Source organism: Panicum virgatum, chromosome 3K (assembly GCF_016808335.1).
Source record: "Panicum virgatum strain AP13 chromosome 3K, P.virgatum_v5, whole genome shotgun sequence".
NCBI lineage: Eukaryota > Viridiplantae > Streptophyta > Magnoliopsida > Poales > Poaceae > Panicum > Panicum virgatum.
The window spans coordinates 54,490,922-54,513,681 of NC_053138.1; the positions used below are offsets into that span (position 1 = coordinate 54,490,922).

Below are 22,760 nucleotides of genomic sequence, written 5' to 3' on the forward strand. Positions count from 1 at the left end.
ATGTTATCTTCCTTTCTCAAAGGCCAGTTTAAATTAACAAAGTTTTGCACCACAATGACACTACTTGTCAGTCCGAAATTTCAATATTTGTAGTGTTTGTTACCTGGACCAAATTCAAACATTGCATCTGAAAAGAATTTTGTTGCATTATTAGTATTAGGTTCTGAGCAAATGTGCAATTACAACATCACTACTGTGCTCAACAGGTAACCCTAAATATAAAATTAGTTTGGTTACTTGAGTAAATGTAAATTCATTGGGAGAACCAAATTAAAAATGAGGCGAGTCAGCAATTTAGTCCCATCCTCCACAAATAACTTAAAACTGAAATGGTACCTTTGTCCAAACATTATCCACTGTACATTTGCCATCACAACATCTTGACCCAACATGGCGAATTACACATGGAGACCACATAATAATCGAATATATTACTATTCCTCATCTTCATCTTCATCGTCATCATCTGGTATGGCTGTATCATCACCGATACCTTGCAACAGGGTATCCACGTCTTCGCCAAGCTCTGCCAGCCTTGCACTTAGCTTCTCGACCTTACTTTGTTCCTGCCCAAGGCAGACGAGAAGATCATTCAGTTCTGCCCCGCTGTCCTTCTCGGCCTCGTCCTTGGCTTGTGCTTTTATCGCTTCCACGTCAGGATAGGGCACACTGCCTCCCTGCCGCAAGGTTTTCACCTCGGCATCCAAGCGGTAGTTAGCCTGCTCAAGGCTGTTGTATGCGTCTGACAAGCTCTTGAGGTCAGACTCCATTTTTAGTGCAAGGTTTCTTTGGTGGTTAGCTTCAGCTTCAATCTGGGACTTCTCAGTTTTGAGCGACTCTATCTGCCGTTTTGCTCCCTCGAGTTCTTGTCTGAGGGCTTCCATCTGGACCCTTTCTCGACCACTGCTAGGTTTCTGGGATGTATCTGCAGTGCTGCCACCACCAGTTTTCACAAACTCTTCTGCTAACATTGCGTTTCGAGCCAGTAAGTCCTGAAAAATACAATTAGCAATGTCATCACTACCTTTTTATTATGTGCCATATACTGCCAGGCAGAGCAGTGCAGTGTCGAAAAAACACTAGCAACAACACACCTCGGTGCTGACCAGTTTCAGAAACCCATCAACCTATATGCAACTATTTATGGCCACTTAAACAAGATATTATATAAGGATGGCCATTCACAACTTATATTGAAGACAACTATGTTAACGAAATATTATCTAAAAGGTAACTTTTCAAATGTTGAATCAACTGACTTTGCAAGAACCAACTCTGCCTAATTAAAAATATAAGATTAAAGTATTTTTACAACTTAGAAAGTACTCCCTCTGTCTCATAATAAGTGCACTTCTAGCTTTGTCCAAGTGAAACCATTTTAAATTTGACCAAATTCATACTAAAAAGTAAAAACTAGAGGTGCACTTATTTTGGAACAGAGGGAGTAGTCAGTACTCGGTAGTGAATAACCTCAGTTCTCATGTAAGAACCACTTGCTGATGCGATAATGGCAGAAGACCCTTCCTAACTGACTTAATCTTCACTTTGGATTATTGAAATACAAATTATGTTCAGGAGTCCCAAAAAATTAATGCCATTTCATTTTTATGGCAATGCATAATAAGAGATTATTTCTTATCTTCAAACTTTCGAAGTACTAAGTAATATAGCAAATGGGAAAGTTTTTGCTTAAGAGCGCACAGCAAGTGGAAACATACCTGCATCTCATTGCACTGTTTCTCCACAAATGACTTTAATCGCTTGATATATTCTCCATCGACCTCCCCATTCTTCTGCTCCAACTCAGCAGGTAGAACTGCAGTTGCAGTTTTTGTCCGACTAAATATGTCCATTATGTTTTCTCTAATATCAGCCTCAAACTTATTGAGGAAATCAACAAACTGTGAATCAAATATTTCTGAGAGGACAGGGTGTTGATCGTCTTTATTTGTTGCATCCTCCTCAATCTCTTGGAAATCTGACATGCTATTTGCACTTGATCGGGAAAGCTCCTTGCGGTGCCGCTGCTCTGACGATGGATGTGCCAAGCTTTTCCGCAATTCATCAAACCTCAAAAAGTAAGTTGTTAGGCCAATCTTTTGACTTATAGCATCTGCAACAGCAAAGGTGTCACGGCCCTTCTCACGGCTAGCATTGTACAGGACGCAAGCACCTAGAACAACAGCAGCCAGTCCACGAACACAAGCAGTGTAACGTTTGCTTGAAGCAAGCTCTATTATGTAGTTCAGATGCACTGCTGATTCCAAAAGGCAGTTGACAGCATTTGAACAGTCAACAAGCCATACGATGAGTAGCCGAAGAATAACAGGTTGAATGTACGATTCTTCTAGGTGGCTGCTTTGGTCATTTTCTCCGTCTGCTGAAGCTGCAATGGACAAACATGTAACAATACGGTGCAGTAGCGGCTCTGTGCGTCCCAAGGATGGTGCAGGTGTCCCAAGCTGGATTTGCAGTACCTGAAGGAATTTTAGCTGTTAGAAAACCTTCTATCTAATGTTATACAGACAATGAGACAAGAGATATAAAAGAAATATGAGAAGCCATAGGATCATGCAAGTGGTCATACGATTGGCAAAAGGAGGCACTTAAGCCCTCCAATAATTTATAGTAAGAAAAATAACATGAGTAATTAGTAGTTACTTTAATATAAAGAAGAATATACCATAATTGTTGATGTATATTGAGCCCATGTATAGAAACTATATATCCCACCCTTCTAGGGTTTGGAGGAAGACAAGACATTATTCTTTCCTACATGGTATCATTAGCCTAGATCTCTCTCCGTCTCCTCCCTCTCCTACCCCAGCCGCCGCCGCCGGCAGCCATGGCCGGCCGCCAGCGCCCCCTCCTCTCTCCCCTTCCTTCCTCCCCTGCTTCGGCAGCCGCTGCCGCGTGGTCCTGGCACACCGCCGCCGCCTCCTCCCTGGCCGATCCCGTCGCCGCGGGTGCAGGGGGCCACACTGCCTGGCACGCTGCCGCCGCTTCCTCCTTAGCCGATCCCGTCGCCGCGGGTGCAGGGGGCCACGCCGCCGCCTTCTCCTTGCCCGATCCCGCCGCCTCTGCCTAGCGCGCCAGGGCCGCGGGGGTCGCAGCCGCCCCTGCAGCGAGCGCTGCTGCCGCCGCGCAGGCCCTCACTGCCGCAGCGGGCGCTGTTGCCGCTGCCGGGCGGCCCCCCTGCAGCCGCGCGCCCTGGCCGCCGCCCTGGTCATCCTTGGGCCGGCGCCAGATGCGGGGGCCGGGGGGGCCGCGGGCACTGCCGCTGCAGCTGCCACCACCGCCGACGGGCAGGGCCCCCAGCTGCCGCCTCCGCCTGTGCAGCCCGACGCCGCTGCTGCAGCGGGTGTGGGTGACGATGCTGCCGCCGCACAGGCCGCAGCCCACCGCGCCACCGGCAAGCAGCCTGCCGCCGACGCCGCGCCCGATCCCGCGTGGTCTGGGCTCAGGATGTCTCCCGCGAATGCGCCGCTCGCCGCCGCCGCCCTCCGTGGGCAGCAAGCCGACGCCGCTCTCGCCGCGGCCCTCCTCGCCGCCATGTCGGAGGCTGCCCTCGCTTGGGAGCGCGAGCGCACCACGGCCGACGCCCTCGCTCTCCGGGTCGCCGAGGCGAAGCACTTCCTTCATGTCTCCTCCGACCAGCTGCCCGTCGTCCCCGAGCACAGCGTCTCTTCCTCCGACCAGGCCCCGCCCGCTAGATCTGGACACCCCGGCCGCGACGTTTTGGCTCAGCTCAGTCGTAGTACCGATGTTCCATGTACTAGGGCTCCTGCTGAGCACCTCTGTCGTGCGTGCCAATTAGGTCGTCATGTCAGACTTCCCTTTTCTTCTTCTTCGCATGCTGCGCATGTTTTTGATCTTGTTCACTATGACATGTGGACATCTCCTGTACTCAGCATGTCTGGCTATAAATATTATCTGGTCGTGGTGGATGATTTCTCTCATTACTCTTGGACTTTTCCTTTGCGCACCAAGTCTGAGACCTTCCCCACCCTCCTCCACTTCTTTGCCTGGGTGTCCACTCAGTTCGGCCTCACCATTAAGGCCGTCCAGTGCGACAATGGGCGTGAGTTCGATAACTCCACCTCCCATTCCTTCTTCCTCTCTCGAGGTGTTCAGTTGCGTATGTCTTGTCCGTATACCTCTCCTTAGAACGACAAGGCTGAGCGGATGATTCGCACGACGAACGACGTCGTGCGCACCCTTCTGATCCAGGCCTCTCTGCCCCCGCGCTTCTGGGCTGAGAGTCTCCACACCGCCACCTACTTGCTTAACCGTCTTCCGTCCACTGCTTCTCCTGCTCCCACCCCACACCACGCTCTTTTCGGTACCCCTCCTCGCTACGACCACCTTCGAGTCTTCGGGTGTGCATGTTACCCTAACACCTCCGCCGCCGCTTCTCACAAGCTGGCGCCCCGCTCGACTCGTGTGTTTCTTGGGTACTCCCCTGACCATAAGGGGTACCGATGCTTTGACCTCACCTCTCGCCACGTCCTGATCTCCCGACACGTCGTTTTTGACGAGTCGAATTTCCCCTACTCCACCTCCTCCACACATTCTCCTGACCCCCGAGTTGGATTCACTGTTTTCGACCGACCCGGTGGTTCAGCCACCGTTACCTGTCTGTCCTTTCCCTGCAGGTTTTTCCGGTACACCGGCACCGCTTCCAGTGATCCATGCTGCGCCGCGCGCGGCACCGGTGCCCGCGGCCGCGCCACGCGCGGCACCCAGACCTCCGGTCATGCCGCGCGCTGAACTGGTGTCTCCTGCTGCGCCACGCGCGGCCCTGGTGCCTTCCCCTGCACCTGCGCGGTACGCTCAGCCGGTGCAGGTGTACTGGCGTCATTTGGCGCCGACACCGGCGCCGCCGCGGTACGCTCAGCCGATGCAGGTGTACCGGCGTCGTTCGGCGCCGACACCGGCGCCGCCTCCGGCTCCGAAAACTCCTGCGGCGCCCACGCCAGAGCCGTCGATGCCGTCTCCTACACCTAAGCCGTCGCCGCCACCGCCTCCGCCGACTCGCTCTCGAGTCGAGCCGGCGGTGTACCACCCGCCAGTCATCCATCGGGATCCTCGGCATATCCATCCCATGGTGACCCGGCGGATGGCGTCTCAGGCCGCGACTCTCTCCGCCTACCCTCCTCTGTCCGCGACGCCTTGGCAGATCCTAACTGGTGTCGCGCGATGCAAGAGGAGTACGCGTCTCTTCTTGCTAACCAGACATGGGACCTCGTGCCGCGTCCGTCTGGTTGCAATGTGGTCACAGGCAAGTGGATCTAGACGCATAAGCGTCGGACTGACGGCACACTGGAGCGCTACAAGGCTCGCTAGGTTCTCCGGGGTTTCATTCAGCGGCCGGGTGTGGACTATGATGAGACATTCAGTCTAGTGGTGAAGCCCGCTACGGTGCGCACGGTCCTCTCGCTTGCGCTCTATTGCTCCTGGCCTGTACACCAACTGGATGTGAAGAATGCGTTTCTTCATGGCACTCTGTCCGAGACTGTCTACTGCTCTCAGCCAGCGGGATTTGTGGACTCCAGTCGTCCGGACATGGTCTATTGCGCTCAACAAGTCTCTCTATGGTCTGAAGCAGGCTCCTCGGGCTTGGTATTCTCGGTTCGCCACGCTCTTGCTGACATTGGGGTTCACCGAGGCCAAGTCTGACATGTCTCTTTTCATCTACCGCCGTGGGGATGAGACTGCCTACCTACTGCTCTATGTCGATGACATTGTGCTCACAGCCTCCTGTCAGCAGGTGCTTCAGCGTGTCATCTCTCTGCAGCAGGAGTTTGCTATAAAGGATCTTGGTAAGCTCCACCACTTCTTGGGCGTCACTGTTGAGACTCGCCCGTCTAGCCTTCTTCACCAGCGGTAGTACGCACTCGATATTCTGGAGCGGGTTGGGATGACTGATTGTAAGGCCTGCTCCACTCCTGTCGACACTCAGGCGAAGCTGTCTGCTGATCTGGGTGATCCTGTGGCTGATCCTACTGCCTACCGGAGTCTGTCCGGTGCCTTGCAGTACCTCACCTTCACCAGGCCGGACCTCACCTACGCTGTTCAGCAGGTCTGTCTCCATATGCATGATCCCCGGGAGTCACACCTTGCTGCGCTGAAGCGTCTCCTCCGCTACATCCGTGGCACTGTGGACCTCAGCCTGGTGCTTCACCGCTCGTCCTCTGCTGAGCTAGTTGTTTACACCGACGCTGACTGGGCTGGCTGCCCGGACACTCGCCGCTCCACTTCCGGTTACGCCGTCTTCCTGGGCGGCAACCTGGTCTCCTGGTCGTCCAAGCGGCAGCCAGTTGTCTCCCGCTCCAGTGCCGAGGCGGATTACCGTGCTGTCGCTAACGGCGTGGTGAAGGCGTCCTGGCTACGACAGCTTCTGGCGGAGCTCCACAGCCTGCTCGCCAAGAGCACGCTCGTCTACTGCGACAACGTCAGCGCCGTATATCACTCCACCTACCCCGTTCAGCATCAGCGGACGAAGCATGTGGAGATCGACTTGCACTTTGTGCGCGACAGGTCGCCATCGGCGATGTTCGGTTACTCCATGTCCCGACCACATCCCAGTTTGCCGACCTCTTCACCAAGGGACTACCCTCCTCGACCTTCTCGGAGTTTCGCTCCAGCCTCAACTTAGCATGTGGCTAGTTGTGACTGTGGGGGGTGTTTGCCCTTTGTACTTTCTTCTTATCCAGTCTTGAACACCGCTGCGACGGTAATTCAGACTGCGGGGGGTGTTGGTTTTCTTGTTGTCCAGTCTTGAACACCGTTGCGCCGGTAGTTCAGATTGCGAGGGGTGTTGGTGTATATTGAGCCCATGTATAGAGGCCCATCTAGAGGCCCATATATAGGAACTATATATCCCACCCTTCAAGGTGTTGACAGCCAATTCTGACAGTTTAGAGGCCGACTGGTCTGTCCAGTTGTAATCCGAGTAGGCTTCGTTTTATTTTGGAAATTCTTGTATAAACCGACTTGGAGAGGGGTACGACTTCCCCGGCCTATAAATATAAAGGCTAAGGCCGATTGAGGTATTCCCAATCGAATCAAATCAAAATATCGCATTATTTTTTGTCATCAAACCCTAGCCTTTTCCAACCCTAGATTGCTTTCTTCCTTCGTCTCTACGGCGTTTGAAGACAGAGTGGCCTACCGACTTCAGAGCAACCCTAGCTGCGCAAGCTCCGACGGGGTCCCTCCCGAGCTCGCGTTTCTAGGTCTTCGCGGTTCTCTGCTCCACACCGGTCAGACCGGTCCGCGGAACCGGTCAGACCGGTCTGCCAGGGCATCGCTGGTTCAGATAGTTTTGACGATCTCCTGCGCGTTCTAGCGTATTCGAGTGTGTTTGCGCGATTCTGTGTCAACATACTTTTTGGCGACTCCGCTGGGGAGAGATTAATCTGTTTTTAAAACCGATCTAGTCTACTCCTTGAAGAAGATGGGCTCTTCAGAGATCGACAAGGAAAACATCATCACGGCTACAATGGAGGAGCTCACCGAAGAGGAGCGCAAGGCTTACCTTCTTGTGGAGGAGCACGTCAAGGCACAATTCTTGAAAGGCTTCAAGAAGGATCGTGGTGGCCTCGTCAAGAGGGTATAGGAGTTCGTACTGCCGTCTCTCAAGCTTAGCAAGGATAAGATTGAAGAGATCCCCAATGTAAGCCTCTCTCCCTCTGATATGTTTGATCGAATGTCATCTATAATGGATCAAAAGATTGTTGCTGCACAAGCTACTGCGGGTGATATTTTGATTAAACTGAGTAGTGATGTTGATGCGCTTAAAGGTAAACAACCAATGTCAGATCCTAACTCATTAGATTAGAGTTCGGCTACCCCTGAGTTCACATCTGAACCACTTTATGGTATGCCGCCGAACTCGTTCTCAGAGCAAACCCCGCCACTGTCGACCGTGCACACAGCACCAGCCGGACCGGTCCCACAGACCGGTCCGACCGGTCAGACCGGTTATCAAACCGGTCAGACCAGTCCGACCGGTCAGACCGGTTATCAAACCGGTCAGACCGGTTACTCAGTACCGTCGCCGACGCCTCTCGAGACAATTCCAGGTTCGGCTGCCCCTAGCCGAACTAATGAATTGTCACTGTATACACCACCTCGCACTACTACTGTAGCGGGAGGGCCACGAGGATCTGGATCTAACCAAGGACCGATCCCGACATCTTCACAAACAATGGCGCATGGAAATTCTAATGCACATCGTTTTTCTAAGTTTTATACCAGCAAGCACTATCAGGCCGATCTCCTTAAGTTCAAAAAGGATCTGGCAAATGCGATTAAAAGTAAGCTTGGGGTGGATATGGGTACTACACGTTTATATCAAAAACCTTATCCCGCTGAGTTTGATTTCTCTTTTTCCTGCTGGTTAGCGTATTCCTGAGTTTACTAAATTTAATGGTGATAATTCTCGTACAACTTGGGAACACGTTAGTCAATATGTCTTGCAATTAGGAGAAGCCGGTTTCAATGATGCTTTGCGTGTGCGTTTATTTTCTTTATCTTTGACTGGAACGGCTTTCTCTTGGTTTTCCTCGCTTGCTCCTAATTCTATTCGCAATTGGGCTCAGTTGGAGCATAAGTTTCATGATCATTTCTTTAGTGGGGAAACCGAAGCAAAATTGTTGGACTTAACATCGATTAAGCAAGGATGTGATGAATCTTCTTCAGATTATTTTAAAAGATTTAATGAAATTAAAAATTGGTGTTTTAGTTTGACAATTTCCGAAAAGGATTTGGCGAATTTGGCATTTAATGGTTTACGTTCTTATTTGAAAGAGAAACTCGAGGGCTTTGAATATCATACTGTGAACTTCTTGTAGGTCAAAGTCATGGGTTTAGAGTTTAAACTTAAAAATGCCAAAGATACTTTCAAGCCTCATCGGTCCAACACACATATTCTTGATCATGATTCGGATAGTTCGGACGATGATAGTAAGGAAGTATATGCTGCTGAGTTTGTTTGGCCATTAAAGACCAAACCCGGTTCAGATCCGTCTCTCAAGCCGATTCAAAAGAATGGCAAGAGGAGCTGAAATTTACTTTTGATGTTTCTAAGTGTGATCGGATTTTTAATGAATTGATTAAGAATGGTAACATCCGATTGTCACATGCTATTCCGTCTCCCGACGAACTTAAACGACATACATATTGTAAGTGGCATAACACTACATCTCATGCTACTAATGATTGTAATGTTTTTCGTCGACAGGTACAATCGGCCATTAATGAAGGACGATTAGTACTTTCTGAGATGCAAATTGACAAGGCTCCTTTCCATGTTCATACGCTGGAATTGAACAATCCAAATGTGCTCATTCGGCCGGAACAAGCCGAAGGAGCAAAGGGGAAGCATGTTGTCATCGGTGATCCAAGACCGATGAATACAAGTGACAAGATCTTTGCCCGGGAAGTTATCAAAAAGAAGACTGATGATGGCAAGGATACTCTGAAGATCATTGTCAGAAATCCCAGACTCGGAGGGCAAGTAAGCTCTCCACCAGAAAATCGGTCTGCTGATCAGGCACGATCGGTCAGACCGGTGTCTCCGACCAGCCAGACCGGTCCAACCGGTCAGACCGCTCTGGTGACCATCCCCGGACTTTCAAGCCAAAGCGTCCGGAAGTGGGTACTTGGAAGACCAACGAGGTGAAGGTGCAGGGAAGGGCTGCTAATCAGAAGCCCACCTTCGACCAGTTGTTGAACAAATACACAAAGGCCGTTCAAAAAGATCGGCCGCTAAAAAAGAGACCGCGATCGCCACCGCGCCAAGATCGTCCAGTGTCTCCAAGGAGGGAATCCAGCAGGCGCAGAGGTGATGTCGTCACATTGTATCCTCCCCAGAAGATATATGCTACCATGCCATGGATGCCACCGGCGTCAAGTGCAACAAATCCGGCATGGGAGCATGAAGGGATATGGATGCAGTGTTTCCCGATGCCTTATCCTCCACATTATCAAGGGGAAAACTCCAGGGTGCCCGTGCACGACCGATTGGGACAAAACCAATCTGGTCCAGTGCAGCCGGTCAGACCGATCACCTCTGACCGGTCAGACCGGTCTCACCAGAGGCCGGGCTAGGTTCCTGCTCCAAGATTCGAGTATCGCATCAAGGAAAAGAAAGAGGAGCAGAAGCTTGTTGCAAATCCAGAGAAGCCTAAAACCGATGTTGTTCAAATCAGTGAAGTCAAGGTGCCCATAAAGAATACGGGCAAAAAGACGATGGACATAGAGAAATCGGTTGAGGTTCCTTCACAAAAGCCGGTCATGGCCAATGATCATGAGACCAGTGGCAGTAAGAACGCAGCGGACAAGTACCACCAGCCTAGGTGGTGCCCTTCAGGTTTAACTCATACACAGAAGAGGAAATTGCAGCGCCTTCGCAACAAAGAAAAGGAGCAGGATAAAGAGAAGATGAGGGATGAGGACTTCAACAAATACAAGCCCATGTTCCCTCAGAGCAAGGTTTGGAAAGTCAAGACAGCTGATCAGCCAGCTACACCGGTCGGACCGCCGCAGCCGACCGGTCAGACCGCTCTGACCAACCGGTTAGACCGGTAGAGCCTACTGCAGAGCCAGCAACCGAATCGGCACCGCCCGTTTCGGTTACTTCTGTAGACGAAGCCCCAGCAGTTCCTCTGACAGCAGAAGACGAGGAATTGGTGGATTATGAAGCGTCTCCGGAGCGCACCAACTTGGAGATTAATGTGGTGCACTTGTCTTCGGATTACTTCGTGGTTCCAGAAGAGGATTTGACTCATCTTCAGTTTGGGCCCCGTGAAGCTGTGTTCCAGAAGCCAAGCGAGAAGACAACCATCTGAAGGCTCTTTACCTGAGGGGACATAAATGAGAAGCCTGTGGCTCGCATGCTAGTGGATGGTGGGGCCATTTTAAATCTTATGCCCTACTCGCTGTACAAGAAGCTCGGTGGCCAAGACGAGCACTTGATCAAGACAAACATGACGGTCAGTGGTGTTGGAGGGAGCGAGCCTCTTAGCGCCAAGAGAGTTGCTTCCATGGAGCTCACCATTGGGAGCAAGACGCTTGCTACGGCTTTCTTCGTCTCCGAGGTGCAATGTAACTACAATTTGATTCTTGTGAGGGATTGGATTCATGCAAATCAGTGCATTCCTTCTACCTTGCATCAGTTTCTAGTTCAGTGGATCGGCGATGAGGTTGAGATTGTCCATGGGACACTTCATCCTTTGTTGCTTTAGCCGATTCGGATTCTATTAGTGCACACGACAACGTCAAGTGTTTATCGGGCGTGGATCTGTCCGATTATGATTTGATTAGTTGCACTAAGGATGGTTTTGTTTCTGCTGTACTAAAGCCGATGGATAATCGACTAAATCATTTAATGTAAATCAGATGAATACAACAGAAGCTCCAGAAGCGACCGGTCAGACCGCTTGTGCCGACCGGTCAGACCGGTCCAGTCCCGTTCAGTGCACAGAGCCGACCGGTCAGACCGGACACCCCGATCGGTCCAACTCAGAGTGGTTACAGCAGAGGCTAGATCAGTATCGGGCGCGTACGAACAATATGTGTGAAGCCATTGAAGATCCTTTAGAAAAGGTAGACATTGGTGACGGAACTATCCCTAGGCCGACCTTTGTAAACAAAAATTTATCGGCTGAATATAAAACCGATTTGGTTAATTTATTGAAGGAATATGTTGATTGCTTTGCTTGGGAGTATCATGAAATATCCGGTTTAAGTCGTGATCTTGTTGAGCATCGTTTACCGATTAAAGCCGGTTTTAGACCTTATAAACAACCAGTTAGGTGTTTCAATCCCATTATTTATGACCGAATTAAAACTGAAATTAATTGTTTACTTGATGCTGAATTTATTCGGTCTTGTCGTTATGCTGATTGGATCTCTAATATTGTGCCCGTTGAGAAAAAGAATTCGGGGAAAAATAGAGTATGCATTGATTTTAGAGATCTTAATAAAACTACTCCCAAGGATGAATATTCTATGCCTATAGCCGATATGTTGATCAATGAGACTTCCGGACATCGTATCATTAGTTTTCTTGATGGTAACGCCGGTTACAATCAAATATTCATGGCCGAAGAAGATATATCTAAAACGGCCTTTAGATGTCCAGGATTTGTCGGCTTGTTTGAGTGGGTTGTTATGACTTTTTGTTTGAAAAATGCGAGTGCGACTTATCAAAGAGCTATGAATTTAATCTTCCATGATTTGTTTGGTGTCATCTTGGAGGTGTACATTGATATTGTCATTAAATCGGCCGGTTTGGATCATCATTTAGCCGATTTGAGACTTGCTCTTGAGAGGATGCGCCGGTATGGTTTGAAGATGAATCCACTCAAATGTGCTTTTGGTGTATCGGCTGGAAAGTTTGTTTGCTTCATTATTCATGAGAATGGAATAAAGGTTGATCCTAAAAAAATTGAAGCCATGAGGAAGGTTGAAGCCCCTACATGCAAGAAGGATTTACAGAAGTTCTTGGGCAAGATAAATTTCTTGAGAAGGTTTATATCTAACTTGTCCGGGAAGATCGATTCTTTTACTCTTATGCAAAACAGCAAGAAGCGTTTGAGAGGATCAAGATTTATTTGTCTTCGCCACCCGTACTCAAAGCACCTAGGAGAGGAGTACCTTTCAGACTTTATGTGGCTGCTGAAGACAAAGTTATTGGGGTTGTTTTGACTCGAGAAACCAAAGAGAAGGAGTATATCATTACATATTTAAGCCGAAGACTTATTGATGCGGAGACGAGGTATACATTTATTGAGAAATTGTGTTTGTCTCTTTATTATGCTTGTACCAAATTAAGACATTATCTACTATATAGTACTTGCATAGTGGTATGTCAAACCGATGTGACCAAGCATATGTTACAAAAACCAATTTTGTGTGGTAGAATCGGTAAGTGGGCTTATGCTTTGGTTGAATATGATTTGGCTTGTGAACCTTTAAAATCTATGAAAGACCAAATTGTAGCGGATTTTATTGTTGAGCATCGGATTAATGACAAGCATAATCTAAAAGTCGGCTATATTAGTTGCACACCATGGAAGTTGTACTTTGATGGATTAGTTTGTGATGATGGTTAAGGGATTGGTGCTGTTCTTGTTTCTCCAAATGGTGCTGTTTTTGAATTTTCAAACCGATTAGAAGAAGAGTGCACAAATAACCAAGTTGAATATGAGGCTCTTCTATTTGGCTTGGAATTATTGCAATCCATTGACGTGAAACATGTTGAAGCCTTCGGAGATTCTCTTCTCGTGGTGCAGCAAGTCTCTAAGGTATGCCAGTGCTATAATGGTTCTCTAAATGCAAATCTTAATAAATGCCTCAATATTATTTCTTCCTTCGATGAATTTATTATCAAACATATTCCGAGAGAAGAGAATGAAAAGGCAAATACTCTGGCTCAGCAAGCATCTGGCTATAATGTTACGAAAAAATATTTCAATATTCGCAAGCCGATGCAAACGAAAGCTGAGTGTCTGGTTCTGGACGCACCGGTCCGACCGGTCAGCGAGACCGGTCTGACTGCCCAGACCGGTCTGACCGGTCCAGAGACCGGTCTGACCGGTGATGCAGATTCGGCCAAAAAAGATGATTCAATTGTCTCGGCCGAAGCCTATGATTGGAGGGTTCCTCTTATATCGTATTTGAGAGATCCTGGTCGTGCAGAGAGAAATATTCGGCGTTTGGCTTTGAAGTACGTTTTAATTGACGATGAACCTTATCGTCGAACTGCCGAAGATTTGCTTCTCAAGTATTTAGACTCGGATCAGGCCCGGGTTGCTATGGGTGAGGTTCATGAAAGTATTTGTGGTACTTATCAATCGGCTCCCAAGATGAAGTGGTTACTTAGAAAAGCCGGTTTCTATTGGCCCACCATGATATCCGATTGTTTCAAGTACTATAAAGAATGTGAAGAATGTCAGCGATTTGGTGATTTGCAATTGGTCCCTGTTGCGCTGATGCATCCTATTATTAAACCATGGCCGTTCCGAGGTTGGGGGTTGGATTTCATTGGACAAATTAATCCTCCATCTTCAATGGGGCATCGCTTCGTATTGGTTGCTACGGATTATTTCACTAAATGGACCGAAACGGTTCCTTTGAATAATATGACACATAAGGAGGTAATTGAGTTTATTACTGAGCATATTATTCATATATTCGGCATTCCACAAACTTTGACAACGGATCAAAGTTCTTCATTTATATCAAAAGAGATGCGTGCCTTTGCCGAATCTTACAAGATTAAGTTGCTCAATTCATCTCCATACTATGCTCAGGCCAATGGGCAGGCCGAGTCTAGTAATAAGATTTTGATCAAACTTGTCAAGAAGAAGATAGAAGAAAATCCTAAGAGGTGGCATGAAGTGTTATCCGAAGCATTGTGGGTTCATCGTATATCTAGACATGGTGCTATTAAGATTACTCCTTTTGAGCTTGTGTATGGTCAAGAGGCCGTTTTACCTGTTGAGGTAAATCTGGATGCATATAGATTGGCAAAGCAAAATGACCTCTCCGCTGTTGATTACCATGATTTGATGATGGATAATATTGATGAGGTGACCGACAAGCGTTTGAAGGCTTTGAAGGAGATTGAGAAAGACAAGCTTCGGGTGACCAGAGCTTACAACAAAAAGGTAAAACTTAATCTTTTCAGGTTAGGGATCTAGTTTGGAAGACAATTTTGTCTCTTGGGATGAAAAGCAACAAATTTGGCAAATAGTCGCCAAGTTGGGAGGGTCCATACAAGATTATTAAAGTTATCTCCGGTAATTCGTATATGGTGGAGACGGTGCAAGGTGAGCGTCTACCAAGGACTATCAATGAGAGGTACTTCAAGAAGTTCTATCCTAGCGTATGGCAAAGTGCATGAGGACGAAGATGGTCGGTATTGGATATGCCCTTAGTTTTATTTTTAGACTTGTATGCTCTGTGTAAAACATGTACATCAGGATAGTTTTTGCTTTTTGGCTTGTGAAACTCACCAAAAAATAGGGGGCATATGTTGACAGCCAATTCTGGCAGTTTAGAGGCCGACCGGTCAGACCGGTCTGTCCAGTTGTAATCCGAGTAGGCTTCGTTTTATTTTAGAAATTCTTGTATAAACCGACTTGGAGAGGGGTACGACTTCCCCAGCCTATAAATATAAAGGCTAAGACCGATTGAGGTATTCCCAATCGAATCAAATCAAAATATCGCATTACTTTTTGTCTTTCAAACCCTAGCCTTTTCCAACCCAGATTGCTTTCTTCTTTCGTCTCTACGGCGTTTGAAGACGTTCTGAGTGGCCTGCTGACCTCAGAGCAACCCTAGCCGCCCAAGCTCCGACAGGATCCCTCCCGAGCTCGCGTTTCTAGGTCTTCGCGGTTCTCTGCTCTACACCGGTCTGCGGAACCGGTCAGACCGGTCCGCCAGGGCATCGCTGGTTCAGATCGTTTTGACGATCTCCTGCGCGTTCTAGCGCATTCGAGTGTGTTGGCGCGATTCTGTGTCAACACTAGGGTTTAGAGGAAGACAAGCCATTATTCTCCTACAATAATAACCAGCAAATTTAGTAAATCTCAACAAAAGCAAGGAAGGATGTACTAAGGAAGAAAGACCATGTGTCACATCGTAGATACTTATTTTTTATTTTATTTTTTGAAATTATGAACAGTAGTACAGTAGTGGAGTCACTCAACAGTAAACTTTTAGCAGTTGGATAGCTGCTTCTCTACACAGGTAGAATGACACTAAAAGTAAAAGGACAAAGGCTACATACACGATCCTTGCTTTGCAAGTTGTCCTTTATAATGTGAGAAAGAACACTAGATGCTCTGCAACATGCCTGCATATTTTAGGTTGCAACGTCAGAGAAACTTGCTTACAACAATGCTAAACAGGAACCACTAGTAGAAATTTCCTGTAAAGTGGAGTTTAGGTTTACAAAGCTTCACCTCCATATCTTCATTAACATCACTTGAAACCAGAGCTTGCAGAAGTATACTGTCATTAAATAGCAATGTAAGGCAATGCACAATGGTGCAGATGATGAATGATGAAATCAATACTACAATGAGCCATTAAATTTGGCAGAAGCAACAAGAGCACTGCCAGAATGGAATGGCAAAATTATCTAATAGTGAAGATATATGTTATTCTACCCTTGGCCAGGCAATAATTTATAAATGTAAGAGAAGGCAGCAAAGGCTAATGTTCGCAGTAATGTAAACTGCTGCTACTTGTGTACAACCAACAGACCAACCTTCCAAAAGGCATGTCACTTGCAGCCCGATGTGTATCTCCTTGGTTCGGATGTGGAGCAATAGTTGATGCTAATAATGCTTGACCATTGGGATTTTTCTGTTTCACAAATGACAAACCATTATACACTTTGTCTAGGGAATTAACATTAAAGGCGTAGTTTAACACAAATACTAGCCAAATATTTTCATGTCAAGAATTTAGAACATTATTATAATACTGAACAAGTAATCCTAGATTACTAAAAAATAGAAGTATACTTTGTGAGTTCCAGTCATGTTAGTCCTATTTCTAGTTTGTCTACAATGTTATGTAGTTTTATGATGGGCCTTTCATTCCGACTTTTCATCTTTTATTTCTGATTTACATATGTGCTAGCAATGATTATTGTGATCCAGATGATAATAACGTAAATTGAACATTTACTTCTATGATTACCTGCCTTCTTAGTACTCCATTACAAATTAGAGGTCGTTTTGACTTTTCTAGATACATACATATGTTTTGCTATGCACCTAGATATACACTAGAAGTGTATATCTAGGTGCATAGCAAAACATATGTATGTATCTAGAAAAGTCAAAACGACCTATAATTTGGAACGGGGGAAGTATTTGCTAGTTTAGACATAGTTAAATAAGACAGACAAATATCAGAAGAACAACCACCTCACAGAAACACTTGAATACAAAATCAGCAGCAACAAATTCCTGTGCTATAGAGGTCCGCAAGATTATAGACAAGATGGCATTCAGTGCAGGCTGAACATGAGGCTCCTCTCCAACTTGCTTTTTCGCAAGAGAATCAAGATTCTGAGGATTTCTCAACACCAAATTGCCAATACATCGCAGTGCCTAAAAAATATATATGGTCAATGCTAAACAAGGAAGCAGAATTCACAAGTTGGAAAAGACAAATACAGGAACTAATCAACCAAATAGAAAGTAATAATGCACAGAACTAAGGGAATTACCATACAGCGAAGAGCAACAGGGGCCCACTGACTCTCAACACCCAATAACAGAAGATGGTCCAGTATATTTTTCTATCATTATAAGGGGGATTCATATAAATCTTAGTTACAAGTGGTTCAGATGTCACATAAACAATGTGAAGGGAGAAAAGGATACCTGAGCCAATGCAGCTTGATTGGCGTTCTTGTTAGCATCTTTACCTGATTCGCTGGATGGGCCCCCCCGTCAAAAGTAATTCAACAGTATTTAAAGCACCAAGAAGATTTACTGTCTAAATAGACACAGTTTATGGCTTCAGTAAAGATGCAGCTAATGCAAACTAAGAAAGAACTTTTGATATATAATCCCGAGAAATCTATCATAAAAAACAGATAGGTGAATAATACCTTTTGTTGAGTAAAATTAAATGCACTGCCTCTCCTGATCTTTAGTATTGCTATCAATGGGTCAAAGCCCATTGTCTCTTTTAAAAGCATCTGATTGTCGGCACAAAGTAAAGAATGGTGTCAAAAAATAGATCTGAAGAACTAAAACTTCAGAATGGTTTTTGGGAACGAGGATGAACCTGATTGGACGAACTGTGTCGAATTAAATTATTTAGCAATTCAAGGCAATCCTGCTCGATGGAGGAACATATTAGCATTAACTAAACTTTATATACCCATAGAAAATTAGAAATGGCTTAACTGAAACAAATACGTTTTGCGGCCAATTTCAGACAAAGAACACCAATAAACAAATTTTCGAAAGGCCAATCATGTTGTTCCAAGATAATCACCTGAACAACTACACCTCCATCAGAGGAGCCCTCCTCTCTTATAATGCTAAATATCTTCTCAAACACACCCTCAAATACAACAATTTTTTGAATTTCCTGGAAGAAAGAGAATTAATAATTAATTTAATTATAGGAATCTAGAGAAAATATTATTAACATAACAGATCAACATTGAATGTTAAAAAGGTTTAACCTCTGCATCACGGGTCAGATAAGTAAGAAGCAACAGTGCTTCATTCCTTATGACCTGCAAGACAACCAAAAATAGGCAATCATATGAGAAACGAGATATACCAAAAGGGCTGGTGGTGATTAACTGATTATTATTACAACGAACTTTGGATAAAAAAAGAAACCTCATCGGGTAATACGTTGTTAGCATTTACAAGAGAAATGCATTTTTCAAAATTGTAACTCATACTGGAGTCTATGACAGAATTAGGTGCCGATAAAGTAAAAATATTTTTCTGTGTTAGTAGAAAGTCTGAGTACACACGTAACAGACCTTTAGAAAACGATAGATAATGATCCAGACTTAATGATTGCATAGTTATTGATTTAGGACCACTCTAGTCTGAGCACACAAATAATTTTCATACAAAAGAGCATGCAGTCTTCCCACAGAGGTTTATACAATCCTCGTACAAGGATAAATAATCAATAAAGCATATGAGGAATGGCATGTGTTCTTCCTAAGAGAAATTGAGAAAATAGATGAGACCTCACGATCCATAAGCATGTCCATCAGAACTGTTATACCACGAGGAATCAATAGAATTGCCTCCTGTAATCTGACATACCGAAAGAAAAGCAGTTACATGGGATTCTAGTGTAGTTTTTGCATCTCAACAGGACACACAAGACTTACTGGGCACCTTTTCAGCGAGTTTGTAAGTAAAGCTGTTAAAAGTTGGATTGTGTAGTATCTCACATAGAAGTCTTCCTCTGGCTTCAGACCAAACAAGAGCAAAAGTCAGGACCCAGGACACATGAAACAGGTGATGCCAGTTGCATGTTTTGAAAGCATAAGATGCGCACTCACCAATAAGCTCAAAAGAAGGGAAATATTTTCTGTTTCTCGGGAAAGCAGATCTGAGTTCAGCGATGCAGGTTGAACCTCAGTCTTGGGCCCTTGTGACGTCTCAATAGGAGTCAATGCACTCACAAAGGTCTCCAAGGCACCTCTCACAAGCTCTACGTCCTCCCGATCCTCTTTCAAAACATTGAGGAGGATAGGAAAACCTGTTTCGCAAATTAGCAAGAAATGTAAACATGCATCAATCTTGCCAGAGCGTCTCGGGAGCAGATATCAGCATGACGAGAGAATACCCATTGCTCCAAATGACATCTGCGCGGCGCGGCTCTCCGCCACCAGCGACTGCAGCTCGGTCATGGCCGACCTCCGGTCATCGGGTATGGTGCCATTGCTTATCCGGTCAAGATATCTCTCGACGTAGCTGCATCCACAGGGCACAATAGTAGGATAACTGATATAAGTAATGCACACCAATCAATTTGCTACTTACCTTACATTGGGCCAGTATTACAGCAGTAGTGAAGCAAAAAACAAAACATGGAATTTGCAAGTAAACCCACCTATCTTCCTTGGACTCTGGACCCTCATTGCCGAAAACGAATTTCCCCATCCCCTGCAAGGACACACGCCAGGAGAAAACCCGAGGTTAGTAAGCATCGAACCGGCTCTACAAGCCACTAGGCACCACCGGGAGACTGCACTTGACTCTGCCACTACGATAGATCACACCGTGCGAGAATTCAAAACCGGTGAACGCCCAGCAAGCAGCAAGGCAGCGGCTAGTCCCCCAGCCGCCGCAGCGGGAGCTAGCTAGGGGGTCGGTCAAGGGGCGTGGGGGAGGCGAGCGGGCGGGCGGGCGGGCGTACCTGCATGATGTTGCCGGCGCTCCCTGCGATGCCGCGGAAGTTGATCGACCGGTCCATGGATCCGCCACGGCGGCGCCCCTGCGGGAGCGCGGGGGCAGACGGCGAAGGGAGGGAGGGAAGGAGGAGGGAACCGCCCGGGCGGCGGATCAACTGGCCCGGGGAAGGTCCTCGGCGGGAAGGGAGAGGTGGGGGAGGGAGGGGTCGGCGCCGGCGCCGGCGCGCGGCGGCGGAGGAGATCGGAGCGGGGGAAGTGGGGTCGGATGCGGCGGAGGCGAGTCGGGCAAGCTGGCTTGGCTCGGGAGAGAGAGAGAGAACGGAGCCGATCGGGTCACGGGGGGGTTAACGTCTTGCTTTGCTTGATTTTGCTACTCCTGTAAGCGAGATGACGTGGCAGCCCAGGTTGCGATTTGGAGTATACTCGCTCCGTCCCAAAATAAAATTATTTTAGAAATTGTAGAACAGATTGTCTAAAAGATAAAATAATTATATTTGTCTTTATTTATTACAATATTTGATATTAATTGATTTTTATATATACATGTACTTTCTAAATAAAAAAGTGACTTGTTTGTTGGAACAAATTTTGAATCCTAAAATGACAAGGTTTTTTTGGAACGGAGAGAGTATGCAGATACTAAAGACTCGTATGAGTTTTCGAATCTTGTTGACTCGCCAAGTTGGATCTCGTCTACCATCCAGCATTGCCAACATCCAGATTTGCGAGGGTTTTCTTCTTGGAACTCATTTTATCCTTCTTCGTTGCGCATTACTAGTTATGTAAATTTCTGCAGAACTTGCTAGTTCAGATGCGTATCGTAAACTTACTAAAAATGCGTATCAAAAACTGCTAAAGACTCCTGGCACTATTTTTTGTGTTTGATAAAGATTCAATAGTTTTGTTCTTCCTCCATGAGTGTCATCCCATGGCATCGCCTTAACTCGCATGACACAGTGGGGTCCTATTGAAGCCTCGCAAAACCACTGTATTACCCCTATTATATCATCCTCTCCATTCTACCCCTATTCAGCAATGTTCATTACTGCTACCCTCACTACTCCATGCCCATCAGCAAGCCTACTATCGCCCGCTATCCCCCTTTGTAAGCCCGCCAGCAACAAATGAAACCCTAGCCAAGTCAGGGCTCGATCATCAATCTCCAAACATATCTCGTTGGAGATGATAGAGGGACTTCATTGGATTTGGACGCAAGCAAAGAACTAACCAAGTTTAGAATGTGCATGACTTTTACCTTATATAGTGCAACCTGCATGACACATCAAACAACACATGAAAATGACAAATATATGAGGAGTGACAAAAACAAACGCCGCAACATATATGTAGGAAACAACTAAAAATATGCTACTTGCAGCCTTGAAGAGGTGAGATTCCAAATGCTCGAACGGTGAAGGTTCATACATCATCCAAAGGTATAATTGTATAGAGCTAAAAGAAAACAATCAAATGCAACATATCCCTTTCGTGAAGCATTTCATTGTATTTGGATATAGGATCAACAATGTATGAAAGCAATTGTTGGCCATGAAAGACATGTTAGACTATCTCCAACAGCGGATACCTAAATGCGAGATGCATTCGTTCGTTTGGGTCACACGCAGGAAAAAAGGGTCACCACCCAAACCTTCCATTTCCAACACCCAAACACGCAGGAAAAAAGGGTCACCACCCAAACCTTCCATTTCCAACAGCGGACCCAAAAGGAGAGCTCAGATCCCCGCCGAGCAGATGGCTCGCCGCCGCCATCGTCATCGTTCGCGGGCCGACCTTGCCGTGGTCGTCCGTGGGCGGCCTGGCAGCGCTGGCCGCACCCCATCGCGGTCCCGCCTAGCTGTTGTAGCAGCACCGTCTAAATTAAACCGGCTTAAGTGCACTAATCATCATCTTAATACTTAATCAAGTTATTGTGCAATTAAAACGGTGTAATCTGACAGGCTGTCGGGTAAATCCCGATTAAACTACTATACTCCAGGATCACAATTGCACTAGTAGACCCGTACGAAGACGAGCACAGGTGATACAAGCATACAACAAAACCAAATTAAATTACAACAATAAGTTTTACGGATAAGTTAGATAGATCAAAAATACAGAGTTTTTAAACGTACAGCGGAAGTTTAAAACGGAGTTTCAAAAACCATACGGTAGAGACAAACGACGATATAAGGTGAACTCCACATCCTGCCCACCGATGTGATGCCGAGCTGCCCGACCTTCACGGAGAAGACGGGACCCACTTGACAGTCCACCCAGGAGGAAGCGGTTGTCCAAACCAGGACGCACAAACCTCCTCGAAGTCAGCAGAGACACAACCTGCTCAAAGGGGTTACAACAACAACCCTGAGTATACTAATACTCAGCAAGTCTTACCCGACTATGGTATATACTTAGCCGACTCCTAGACATGTAAAGATGTTTGGCTCTGGAGTTGTTTTGCTGAAAAGCTACTAATAGTGGATCCTTACTTTCAGTATTTTAGCTCAAGTTTATTATACCAATACCGACTAGATTTGCCTATACATCTAGAGCACACATGGTTGATCACATTATCTTTGCAGAATACCACAGCCATACCTCATATTCTCAACTTTCCATTCCCAATTACATCATTTACTACGATGTGACAGAGAAATCAAGGTTCTCATATCCGCGAGTCACGGCGAATCGATTCCATTTAACCCTGCAAGATAGACCTAACCAACACGACACATGTAAACCCCGTCGGGCCACACGCATCAACTGTTTCCATCGTTACCACAACATCTGAATCGCGCCTGCTAAAACCCAGGTGTTGGGCCCC

The 22,760-nt window shown here is 46.5% G+C and overlaps 1 pseudogene across 1 annotated transcript; it reads right to left on the reverse strand.

Annotated features, from left to right (window-relative positions):
* Positions 1 to 194: 194 nt before the first annotated feature.
* On the reverse strand, positions 195 to 20,217 carry LOC120699681 (annotated as a pseudogene). The gene is made up of 18 exons (XR_005685537.1): positions 19,942 to 20,217; positions 19,636 to 19,688; positions 19,369 to 19,496; positions 19,082 to 19,281; positions 18,915 to 18,988; positions 18,761 to 18,830; positions 18,233 to 18,286; positions 18,040 to 18,135; positions 17,827 to 17,877; positions 17,648 to 17,737; positions 17,418 to 17,532; positions 17,261 to 17,332; positions 16,956 to 17,141; positions 16,289 to 16,386; positions 15,981 to 16,029; positions 15,806 to 15,871; positions 1,719 to 2,477; positions 195 to 992 (listed from the first exon to the last, which is right to left on the reverse strand). The product of XR_005685537.1 is annotated as a golgin candidate 6-like (transcript).
* Positions 20,218 to 22,760: the final 2,543 nt, after the last annotated feature.